Source organism: Epinephelus moara, chromosome 8 (genome assembly GCF_006386435.1).
Source record: "Epinephelus moara isolate mb chromosome 8, YSFRI_EMoa_1.0, whole genome shotgun sequence".
Classification (NCBI taxonomy): domain Eukaryota; kingdom Metazoa; phylum Chordata; class Actinopteri; order Perciformes; family Serranidae; genus Epinephelus; species Epinephelus moara.
Genome location: NC_065513.1, coordinates 2530831 through 2544061, shown reverse-complemented (window position 1 = coordinate 2544061; position 13231 = coordinate 2530831).

Below are 13231 nucleotides of genomic sequence, written 5' to 3'. Positions count from 1 at the left end.
TAACAGTGCCCAAGCAATAAACAGGACACACAATAGGATTTTATTTATTTTTACACTACATTTTCACTGAAAGCTGACCGAATCCGACCCGAGCCCGAATACAATTTATAGCTACATTTTTGACCAAACCCGGCCAACCCGTCGGGTACCGTTGGGCTCAGATCGCCACACTCTAGTGTGTGTATGTGTCCCCTATTGGGGCCTATCTGAATTTCTGTCTTTGAGAGATATTATTTTGTAATATAACTGAATTTTCTATCCATACATATAAATTTTAAATATATTAAAATTATAAGGCATCTTTGAGTAAATTGCGAGTATCATTTAAGTAGGCTATCTCGTGGCCGGGCCGAGTGTCCTCTTTTTTGGAAATCAAAATATGGTCACCCTAAATAAAATTTACTTAGGCCTACTTACTTCTCCGTGAGCCTGCGAGCCCGCCAGGCTCACGGCTCCGGCTCACGGAGAAGATTAGGGACGTTAGCGTTAGCACTCGTCGGCTGCCACGCTAACATTCCTACTCTTCTCCGTGAGCCTGGCGGGCTCACGGCTCCGGCTCACGGACAAGAGTAGGGACATTAGCGTGGCAGCTGACTAGTGCTAACGCTAACAGGAAAGCAGAGAAATAGCTAAACACAGCAGAGACCGAGAGTGAGTGAAAGACATCGCTAACTGCTAAACTAAGCCAAACTAAGCTGGCTGTTTTTTGGCTAGGTTTTATTTCCTCGCCCCTGTGGCGAGTGAATCTGCCTGTAGTGAAACCGGGGCTAATCGGTGCTTCCTCCTCAGGCTCCACTTCACTCAGCTGCCAGCACAGCCAGTTTGTTAGCCTCCGCTAGCTTCCCAGCTAGCGGGGGCTAACTGGTGCTTCCTCCTCAGGCTCCACTTCACTCAGCTGCCAGCACAGCCAGTCAGCCTCTGCTAGCCTCCGCTAGCCTCCCAGCTAGCGGGGGCTAACCGGTGCTTCCTCCTCAGCCTCCACTTCACTCAGCTGCCAGCACAGCCAGTAAGCCTCTGCTAGCTTCCCAGCTAACGTTAGCCCTGGCTCTCTGTTTGGATCCAACCGGAGCACCGAGCCCTGGTTTCATTCATTCAGGTTAATGTGGGAAGAATCAGCGGGTATATCGGGCAGCTGAGTGAAGTGGAACCTGCGGAAGAAACACCGGGACCGTCTGGATGTAATAGTCCGTGGAGAAGCTGCAGTCCTCGGCTGCACAGACGAGGCGAGTGGGGTGGGGGGTGGAGAGCAGAGGTAGAGGGAGGAGTGGCTCATGACACACTTTGTTTTGGTCTGCAGGGAGTGCACAACAGCAAACCTAGCGGTGAAACGATTTCGCTTTTTGCCCCTTTAAAACATAAGATCAAACTTATAAGAGTTTATAAAATCAATGATTAAAAGTGACTTATTTCAGAGACCTGATATTAAATACAGCCAGTTTTAAATTTGTAGGAGCAGGGCCTGCAATACATTGCTTACAGGGAGTTTGAATCAGATTTGTGGGATAGGAGATTCTTACTGTCACCCTCTTATCTAATCTTTGCCTTGACACTGGAGCTATTGGACTAGGGATGGTTGTTCTCTTCCTCGGGTTGCTAAAGGACAGATACTGACTAGCAGAGGCCCAGGATATCCTAGTAGCTGTCAACAGTGATAGCAGATGGCTTGTGCTATCCAAGGCCTTAGAAGCCAGTAGTCTGGGTGCAGGCTGAGGTGAATGAGTTGGGGGGTAGGGGTGGGGCACCTAGGGGGCTCTAGGGGGCAGGTTAGCTGGGGGGGTGTTTGCGAGTGGAGTATGGGTGATGGCAATGCCCATGACTTGGCTATACGGGGGGCGAGTGGGATCATTTTAATCCCATACTTTACCAAGTCCTCCATCTGGTTTCTGCATCAAAGAGGTGAGACAGGGGAGGGAATGGATGGCAGACAGTGTTGCCAGATCAGATCTCGCGAGACAGGCAACCAGGCCTGTGAAAACAAGCCCAAAACAAGAGACTTTTTCTACGGAGCCCCCCTAGGTTCCGGGGAGAGAAAAATAAATAAACTGTGTGCACGGTTTAATAAATAAACTGTGTGCACGGTTTTACAGTCCATGGGGACGGATTTTAAACTGTGGGTACAGATTTCAATTTACATCCATGTGGACAGATAAGTAAACTGTGCGCAGTTTTGCAAAACTGTACCCACGGTACACAGTTTATTCATTTTTCTCCCCCCTGAGCTTCAGGACAATGACCACAAGAGGGAGTTAAACCACCTTTTAACATTATTTAACATTAGAAAACAGATGGGGTATCAAATATAGACTGATGTACCAAGTACATTATATACACAGTAAACCTCTGATAATTAAAATTTGCACACACAAATAAATATCATCCCTGTTTGTATTTACATCAACAAAACTTTTAGTTTGCAGGACATTATCACAGTGAGGGCACTGCATACATTTAAAAGTGCCCACCGGCTTGGTCAACCAGGTACTTTTTTTATCTGCTGGAAGATATGAATGCATGAGCTTATCCCTGAGAGTGGGGGCATGTCTAAAAGAAATGACAGGTGGTTGAGGAAAAACTTGACTCAACAGATTGTCACTCTCAATAATGGCCCAGTTACTTTTAATAATCCGTTTAATTTGTTCAGCATGTGTACTATATGTAGTGACAAAAAAAGAACGAGACTGATGTACAGGCTTGTGTCTATTTTTATGAAGAAGAGTATCCCGCTCAAGTAACTGAGCTCTGTCAAATGCCTGTTTGATCACCCAAGGTTTGTAAGCTCTATCTGAAAACCTACTGGACATGGCCTCCGCTTGTTCACCAAAATCAACGTCTCGGTCACAAATACGCCGTAGGCGTTGGAATTGACTATATGGAATGTTTTCTATGAGGTGGTGAGGATGAAAAGAATCTGCTCTAAGAATAGTGTTGCGCGAAGTGCTTTTCCTGAAGAGAGTGGTATGCAACTGTCCTTCAGTTCCCTTAAAAATAGTTCAATCCAAAACATTTATGCTGTGTTGAGAGTAATCAATAGAAAGCCGAATATTGGGATTGATGGAATTCAAATATTTATGAAAATCCAAAAGTTGGGATTTACTGCCATCAAAGACTATAAATACATCATCAATATAACGGCCATACCATGTAATGCAATTATGAAATGGATTAACAGGATTTAAAACAAATTCCTTTTCCCACAAACCCAAGAATAAACAAGCATAATTTGGAGAGAAACAAGAACCCATGGGAACACCAATCCTTATATACTTCATCCATAAACAAAAAAATGTTATTATGAATGACCCAGTCTGTCAATTTCAATAGAAAATCAGATGAAGGAGTAGAGTTCACTCTGTCAGAGAGATATTGGCTCAAAGCAGATAACCCCTCCTGTGATTTGTGATATTGGGCTTTATAAATAAAATTGATTGATTGATTGATTGATTGATTGATGATCTATGTTTGTGTACAAACTTTCTATATCCATAGTAACAAGAAAATGGGATTGGATCTGAGTCAAATTAGCAATCCTGTTCAATATGGAGCTACATTAGGGTCAAAAGTTTTGTACTTGAAAAAATAAAATTTGAAACTGAAAATCCATGTGTTGATCTTGAATTTTGAAAAATACAACAATGTATTCAAAATAAAAATAAGTGTATGAAACTTTTTTTTTTCAGGTTAAATATAATTTTGATTCACTTTGGTAATTCTTTTGAATAAATAACTTATTTTCACTTTTCACTTCCATATATATTTTAACATTTGAGGTCTTATTTTTTTCAGTTGCATGTTTTATCTTTTCAGATTCAGATCTTATTTTTTACAGTTTCAAATCTTTTTTTCACTTTCAGATCTTTTTTTTCAGTTTCAAATCTTTTTTTTTTCAGTTTCAGACCTTTGACCCTGATGTAGTGTGGGGGGCGTGGCATCAACTGAGAGGGGTGTGGAATCATGAGTGACAGTGCCTTCAGGGAACGTAGGAACTAAAAAAATTCTGACTCAACACTTATATACACCATATTCATGTGACTGGCAGTGTAAAAATTGATGCCAGTGACAAACTTCCATTTAGAAATCTGTTTTAGACAGTACTGAGCACCAATTGCGGTATAAGAGCGATAAATTATGCCAGATTTTGCAGTTCAACAGCCACATTTTAAGTGCTGATATGTCCGATTTCCACATAGCACTGTGAATGCAGCGTAGTGTCCGCTTCGCTTGCGATGATGGCGTCCGGTCGGGTCAACCTGCTGGAGCCCATACATCCAGCACACAGGTGAGAAATGTTAACTAAGTTTTGGGAAATCATAACAAACATTAAGGGGTCATTTTTGTGACAAAACACATTTCCACAGCTCCATCGTCACGGCCCTGTTGATGCTTCCACATCCAGTAAACGTGTCCCCTGGATGAAACCTTTGAGCTTGGGGAAAAGGAAACAATCCTAAAACACCTCCCTACTCACCTGACCTGGCTCCAGGTGATCACCTGGAGCCACAAAAATCACCTGGAGCCAGGTCAGGTGAGTGGAAATGTGCTTTGTCACAAAAATGACCCCTTAATGTTTGTTATGATTTCCCAAAACTTAGTTAACATTTCTCACCTGTGTGCTGGATGTATGGGCTCCAGCAGGTTGACCCGACCGGACGCCATTATCGCAAGCGAAGCGGACACTACGCTGCGTTCACAGTACTATGTGGAAATCGGACATATCAGCACTTAAAATGTGGCTGTTGAACCTGAATAAAAACGTTTCATACACTTATTTTTATTTTGAATACATTGTTGTATTTTTCAAAATTCATGATCAACACATGAATTTTCAGTTTCAAATTTTATTTTTTCAAGTACAAAACTTTTGACCCTAATGTAGCTCCATAATTCAACACATCAGTGGTGTCCTCAATAAAAGATGGAAGTTTCTTAACCAGAGGTTTAATAAATGAATCAATATATTTAGATGCCGGTTCTGTAAGAATACCATTACCTGATATTATAGGACGACCAGGAGGGTTATCTTTTGGCTCCTTATGCACCTTAGGGAGTAGATAAAATGCTGCCATGACAGGGTGTTCAACAGTTAAGAAACCAAATTCATTAGTATTAATACAACCTTCATTAAGCACCTCTTTCAGTAGAGCATCAAACTGTTTATTCATGTCCAGCAAGGGGTTACTATGTAGTCTTTCATAATATTTGGTATCAAGTTGGCAATGAGCCTCTTTAATATATTTTCCTTTAGATAGCACAACTACAGCACCGCCCTTATCCGCTGGACGAATGACAATATCTTGATTATTAGATTGCTCCTTTTTTTTCCAAAAGCACCCGATACATTTTTTGATCTACACTCTACAACACAGAGCAACCAGTTATTTGTTTTTCTAGTTGAGATAGTGGTTGATGTTTGTTTTTTGAGCTGTATGGCCAGTGATGCTGTATTCCTTCCTGCGATGCCAGAATTTGTTTTTCTGTTCCATTTGGCTTAGCATCAAGTGTATGCATGGCGGCAGTGGGATCAATCTGTTTGGGTACCGCTTTAACAAGTTTTGGGAAAGATACTGTATCATACAGGTTTAATTTATTTAAGGTAGCATCATGGTTAACACTACTTTGATTAGTGGTAGCAAACTTAGCTGTCTTACCAATGGTTGTCCTTTCTCAGCTTCCAGTGTAAAAATCCTTGTCTGTAACACGGCAGTTTCCTGTAGATATTTCCGACAGTTTTGGCAGGATTACCCCGTTGTGGATTTTGCAGGACTCAACACACTCTTGTCACACAGAGATTGTTCATGCTGCAGCTCCCGCTGGTCTGAGCTGTCCCCTGCCATCGCTCTGTGTATATGTCAATATCTGCAATTTCTTCTGAAGAAATAGCATACAATTGCAACCCAGAGTTGTCAAAAGTTATTAGGAAACCTCCTTAAGTGTGTAGGAGTTTGTGACAAGAAGGAAAAACAAAATCAAAGCAGAAAGCAAGCAAGAGCATCTGCACTGTAGCAAAGTTGGAAGTTATGGCTTAGTGGGAGATTTGAATAGAATGAAGCTATCATTAATGTTATCAGTAACAACTGTGCTTCTCCTATGACGTCAAAATGTCTTCTGTGATAAAGGCCTATTTGTCTTTATTGTAGGTACTTTTTGCCTTTTCTATTCCATGGATCGACGTGTTATGGAGATTTGCTGTATGTGCCACATACAAAATCCCATTCAACTCTATTGTATTAGGGTGGAGGCAGAAATCTAGATAATAATATATCACAAAACCTGAGGAAATAAAGCCAAACTATGTGCATGAAGAGATGCCACTACACAGAGGTGATAAAGTATGTGCTTTTTGTTATATTTGGGTGAACTGACCCTTTATAAGTGCAGCTAAATTTCGATTTCACCACATGGGAGCAGTAATGTATTACTGGAGACACACTACCTCGCATTTACAAGTGTGTGCCTGATAAATGTGTGTGCCTATATATGTATATATATATATATATGTATGTGTGTGTGTGTGTGTGTGTGTGTGTATATGTATGTATGTATATATGTATATATATATGTATATGTACACATATATATGTATGTATATACATATACGTGTGTGTGTGTGTGTGTGTGTGTGTGTGTGTGTGTATGTGCTGTGGCAGGCTTACCTGGAATTTGATAGCTCTCTCCAGGTTTTGAGCTCATAACCACTTGTTTACAATGAACTTCAAAATAAAAGCTGCTTTAGCTTTGAATCATAGATGCAAGCCAATTAACTCTTCCTACATGTTCATCAGTAATCTTACCTCTCTATGAGCTACAAATGTATGTAAATGCAAACATGAAGAGCCATTCTAATTACATTCAAGTCAGTGTATTTAAATTGTGGATATTGCCTGTGAGATCTCTCTCACAGAACACTAAGGCACATATGGCTAAATCTACATTGTCCCTTAAGTGTTTACTCTCCTTTTATGAAATGGCTTTACGTGTCACATGGGGATCCATCAAATGCTCCGTGTATGACATTTATGTATGTTGTTAATATACTGATTTATAGTGTAGCGAAAACATGATCAAGTGGTACTATTAGCAGCTCAGTGTTTTCTGGCCATCTGGTGCAGCATACATTGTAAATGTGCATGGGAGGGAAGATAAGGCTAACCATCCAGAAAGAAGCCTAACCCACCCCCTGCACGCACACACACACACACACACACACACACACACTTCTGATGTAGTATCAGTGTGTGTGTTTGTGTGTGTTTGTGCAAAATGGCTGCCTAGTTGTTCCTCATTGCTGAGCCAGGGAGCAGGGGAAGTGACATGGTTGATAGAGGCTCCTATCAGGCCCCTCACATGTTCATGTGGCAACATCTGCAAGCAGGGGAAGCTTCCTGTCCCTTGTAAAGAGTTTTTTTTTTATGTGTGCATAGTTGCATTGGAGAGGAAGGTGCAAGATTAATAGGAAACATGATGTAACTCACAGTTGCCACTAGACTCATTTTTAAACACTTTTACCTACACAAAGACTTGAGAGCCTACAGCTACACTAGCAGCTGTGGGGCTGTAGCTAAATGCTAGTGTCAACGTGCTAAAATGCTCACAATGGCAATGCTAACATGGTGATGTATAGCAGGTATAGTTTACCATGTTCACCATCATAGTTTTGCATGTAAGCATGCCAACAGTTTCTAATGAGCGCTAACCACAAAGTACAACTGAAGAGAAGTAGGCCTATAATCTTAAAACACTTGGAATTTGGACCTGATGATGGAGCTGGATGGACAACTCCAGTAAATTGTGATCCCACCAGCTCCTTTAACTTGTGCACTGTAATTTAGTCATTTTCCATGTCTCCAACATTATTGGCTGCTGCTTTATAACTGTCCATGTTTCCAGATGGTTCTGGTAATCAAAGGTTTCTGGTTGTGGAATGATTTAACTGTCCACACATCCTGACCTCAACAAGATGCCCATTTGGTTGCTTCACCTGAACATAGGCAGCACTGCTCTGCAGCTGCCATTGAACAGCAGTGATCCACAGCAGGAACAGGACAGCATCTCACATTCCCACCATTACATCAGTCCTAAAATCATAAAGCACACACCTCCTCTCCTTCTCACACCAGAGTCTCTGCTCTGTTGGAATTGACATATAGAAAAAGAGTCACCTGATTGAATGGCACTGTCCAGGATTTTGACCTGAATAGCTAGCACCAATTGGCAAAAAAAAAGTTTACAGAGAGGAACATAACTGAGCATACATTTTTGGGAAGCTATTTGGAAAACATAGCTTTGGAAGCTTCCAATTACTGAATTACAGCAAAGCTACCCTCAGGAGAAATCTGGTTTGGTTAACTAAAGCTATTTAGAAATGGAAACGAAACAATCAAATATAAAAGGTACATGTGATGCTAAATTACAACAAAATCTAATACAACAAAGTCAATAAGCCACCATAAAATGCCACTCAGTTGAGTTCAATGCAAAAAGTGCCCACTTGTTCACAGGTCATGCATAAACTACGTGTATAAAAATAATATACACCATTATTCATGGGAAAGTGTAATGAATATCAGCTTTGGTTATGTACACAATGGCTACAGTTACATGATGGCTTCTCATTCGGAATGAAATAAATCTAAATGAAATCATTCGGAATTAAAGTTTTTCCAGGTAGTTTACATGGGAAATATTCATTCCGAATGAGGGTTTACATAGGAGATCAGTTTAATCACCTTTATTCAGGTCTGCGCAAGGTTTGGGGCAGGGAAGGTTTCTGATTGGATAGGGGGCGGGGCGCATGTTACGTGTTTACGTTTACCGGAAGAAAACACTGTAGTCCTCGCTCCGGATAATGAGATGCTTGACGACGCCGTTCTTAGTGCCTTTTTCAGGCGTGTTTTGCTTATATTCTTGAAGCAGCAGTACGACAACAACCTTGTTCTGCTAATGCTTCATCTGTCGAGGAGGAGAAGGGAGATAGAAGACTGTGCTGTGGCGAATGGAAACCAGTGAGTGCAACGAGTCCGACTGCTCTATCTCAGCCCGTTGCTATGCAGCCCGTTGCTATGCGCGCTATATACATCATCGCGCCAGAAGGGCAAGGAAACGAGCATGCGCAGAAAGACCGGAATGAGCTTAAAGAGGAATGAGTGTATACATGCACACAAAATTCTTTCATTCGGAATGACAAACGGAATAAACCGCCCCCTTAAATCCGATTAAATTTTCAATCGGAATGACCATTTTTCAATTGGAAAGATCGTTTACATGACCACTTTTAATCAGAATGGCCTTTCATTCTGATTAAAAGTGGAATTAAACTGTCCATGTAAACGTACTGAGTGTCCAGTCAGGCACTTGCCCTCCAGAGAGAATCCAACACAGTCCAGGTGGGGTATTGCATTGTGAAAGGTTACTCAGATAGCAAGGTAGCTTCTAAAGTACTGTAGCATTCAACAGCTTCTCTGAACAATTGTTAAAGGAGCTATATGTAAGAAATCTAAAACAAATAGTAGTAAAATCATCCTAATATGTCACAGAGACTAAGGAACAATGTTCATATAACATACTGATCTCACCGACAACAATAGTACAGCCAGAATATTTGCATTTAAAAAACATTTTTACAGTCCGCAAATCATGTTTATGGTACATAGCATTAGCAGCCGGCTCCTCCTCAGCTGTATCCCGGCAGCAGTGTAAGCAGCAGAGAAGCCGGACCTGCTCGAACGGTCCGCTGGAGAACCGAAGATCAAGGACGCAGCGACGCGGCCCTGCCATGGCAGCCGCCCGTGGGCAAACAAATCAGTCTCCAGCGTGCTGTTGTCCAGCAACCTCGAATCTGTAGGGGAGGGGGGGCGGACACGACTCGCAGCAGTATTTTGAATTTGAGTGCAGTAACCGTTTTGGCCACATTCTTACATACAGCGCCTTTAATCAATAGCAATAATCAATGGCTGCAGCCCAATCGGCAGAATATAGATGCTGGCATTGTACGTTTCTGCAAACCACTGAAATGTTACATTTGTACATTATTATGTAGTAGATACGTTGAAACTTTACTTGTTTTTATGTTTCAACAACACTTTGATTAACATGTAGTTAACCACCAAGTTGTCCTTAGGAAAAGATCATGTTTGGCCTTAAAAACCTGCTTTAATGGCACAATCCTGACTGGAGAAGCCATCAATATCTTGGAAACACAGCAATGTCTTGGTAAAAAAAAAAAATAAATAAATAAAAAAAACAATTTTCATGGCATATCCCCAGTGGAAAAACAGTGATAGGTCGCTACAAACACACACATTTGGTGGCAAAAAAAGATGCTGTTTTGTTTTGCAAATGTGAATGTAGCTGAATTACCAGCAAGCCACTGCATAATGTAGTTAAACTACTAGTTTGATTACATGTACGTCACTACTTTCAAACACTGCATATGTGTACCAAACTTCGTGACAGTCCATCCAATTATTCAACCTGTAGCAACAACCTTGTGGCTTTAGGAGACAAATTAGGGGAGCACCAGTGTCAGTATGGATTTATTTTCTGGGAACCCTGAACACCTGTACAAAACTGACCCAAACACTGATGTAAAGGCACACTGCTAGCATGGCTAAAAACTTAAAATGACTTCCCTGAATTCATGGCCAGATTAAGTTGTTGTTGGGCCTTTACCAAACCAGCCCATACACCCTCGCCCTACCCACTTTCACTCCGTTTCTGCATTCCGGCGAAGGGTCAGCCACATTGAGTGCTGTCCCAAACCAACTAGCGAGGAGTGGAAGTGGCTTATCAAACCCTCCAACAGCAAACCTGCACTGATGCCGACTTACTGACCATGTGCAATGCTGTATTGTGTACATTGTGAAGATGCCCAGAACAAAAAAGTACCATGTGACTACCTTTACAAACGTAAACTGCTCAAACTATGATAGACATTTAACATTGTCATATAGGCGTTAACATTTTAAAGGTTACGTTGTATTTCCAATAAAATACACCCTTCTCTCGTCTCTGGAAAACAGTCATGTTCATTTGATTGTAAAGTGTTGTATAGTATAAAGTTACAGGAGCTGTTGCAAGAAACAAGCAGCTTATAAACATCAGATTCACCAAAGAAACTTAGAAGTAAGTTTTATTTCTATCTATTCCTTAAATGTATTTATTTTTTTTTTTTATCAAGTTATTTGTTTCTTTTAATGACAAAAGAATAATACATAAACATTCAGGTCAACAATAGCAGCACATACAGATCAAATATAAGTGCTAAAAATACATATGAAGAAAACAAAATAGGATTAAGTTTTATTTTTCTCCATGAATTATGAAAAGTTTTGACAGTTTCTTTTTCTGTCGCAGGGAGGAAAGTTTGTCCCAAAGCTTGTTGCTGTATTTATACCCTACAATTTAATGACAGGTGCTTCAATCAGCTGTGAAGGTGACTATAAATGGAGTTACACTCCATGATGGAGTGGGAGTGGATAGAGTGGAGTTTGGGAAAGGCTCGTTCTGCTCCCACTGATCCCCGCTGTTCATGCAGCTTTATCATGTCCCCAGACAACAATCAGTGCTACAAAGCTGAATCAATAAGTTGAGTGACTGCAAATTAATCAGCACCAATTCTGAGAATCTATTGATCATTTAAATATGGAAAAATGCCCCTAACTGTCTCAAGTTTCTCAGTAAGAATAATGACAACATTAGGCCCTTACCCGGGATTTTGAAAAACCTCTGTGCGTTTCATTTCATTTCTACAAGCTTCACTTCATTTGTGTTTTGATCAAGGATGGGTACCGAAACCTGGTACTAAATTAGCCCCGGAGCAAAATTATTAAAGACCATAGTATTGATAAGCGCTAACGGTATCGGTTCTTTTGTGCTGGCGGTGAACTCCTCCACATACACACATCCACACACACAAGCCTACACAACACGGTAACCAATGAACAGCCGAGTGGCCGCGGTGGAAACGAAGTGAAGATAACTAGAAAATGACACGAGTTGACGGCAGCTACGCTCGTTACTGTAAGTGACATTAACCCTTAGTGAGTAAGAAGCCAATACTTTATCAATACATGTGTTCAGCAGCATGAACATGTAAACATGTAGACAGCGATATTCAGTATGCTCCGCCCACAGTCTCTCATCCACCGTCACTAACGTTATGTTTTACACAAGGACAGCACGCTAGTTCAGCTGATAGTGAATTGTTACTAATAAGCTAAAATGACAGCTGTCTGTATGTAGACTAACTTAGTTTGACACTTATCTTAAAATACTTTTAAACTTAGCTGCTGGCTGAGACAAACAGCCCCAACTCTCTCTACCAGCACTGTGTTACCTGTAAACAAGCTGGCGGAGCCAAATACAGGGCACACGCTGACTCAACTACGTCATCACGCTAATTTGAATAAATTTTCCAATAATTTTTTTTATGCTGGCATAATACTGCACAAATTTACAAAGACTGAAATCACAGCTAGTTGATACTTGAGTGAACCTGGGGCTTTTGTGGTGTTGCCTGGTTGGTCATCAGCCTTGCCTGACATGGGTCATAAGTTGTTTGCTTGCTTTGTTTTATTCACAGATTTTCATTGTCACTTCTTGTTATATTTTTTTTCTCCTTATGCTTTACATTTCCCAGAGGAAAAAGTAAATCCATTGGAGCCTGGGTCTTTGACACGGGGTTCGTGAACCCAAGGGGGCACAGTCCTGCATCAGGTTGGGTATCCGACGGGTAACTCTCAAAAAGCTGTGTAACAGGTAAAAATATATAAACATATAAATTCACGGGTAGAAATGAACTATCCGCAGGCGGGCAGCTGTTAAGAACAAAAATATATATTTTTATATTTCAGAATAAAACAAATGAAAAAGATGTGCAGTATGTGTAATATTTTGACATCTGAAACCCTATTATCAAGTCACAGTTTCTTTTATTTTGAAAGTCAATGATACAAGGTAAATCTTTGACCCGGTCGTCACATTCGTCACAGACATGAATGACTCCAACAATGAAACTTTTCAGCCCGAGGATAAGGTGCATACATAGAGTTCAAGACACCCAAGAAGGATCATTTTGAGGTTTTATGGTTATGGAAGGAGCATGCTAAAATGTATCCTAACCTGGCAGTGGTTGTGCAGAATGTTTTCGTCATCCCAGCATCGAGTGCGGCCAGTGAAAGAGCCTTTTCCTCCACTGGATTTGTAATTCAAGAACAGAGAACCCATTTTAATGTGA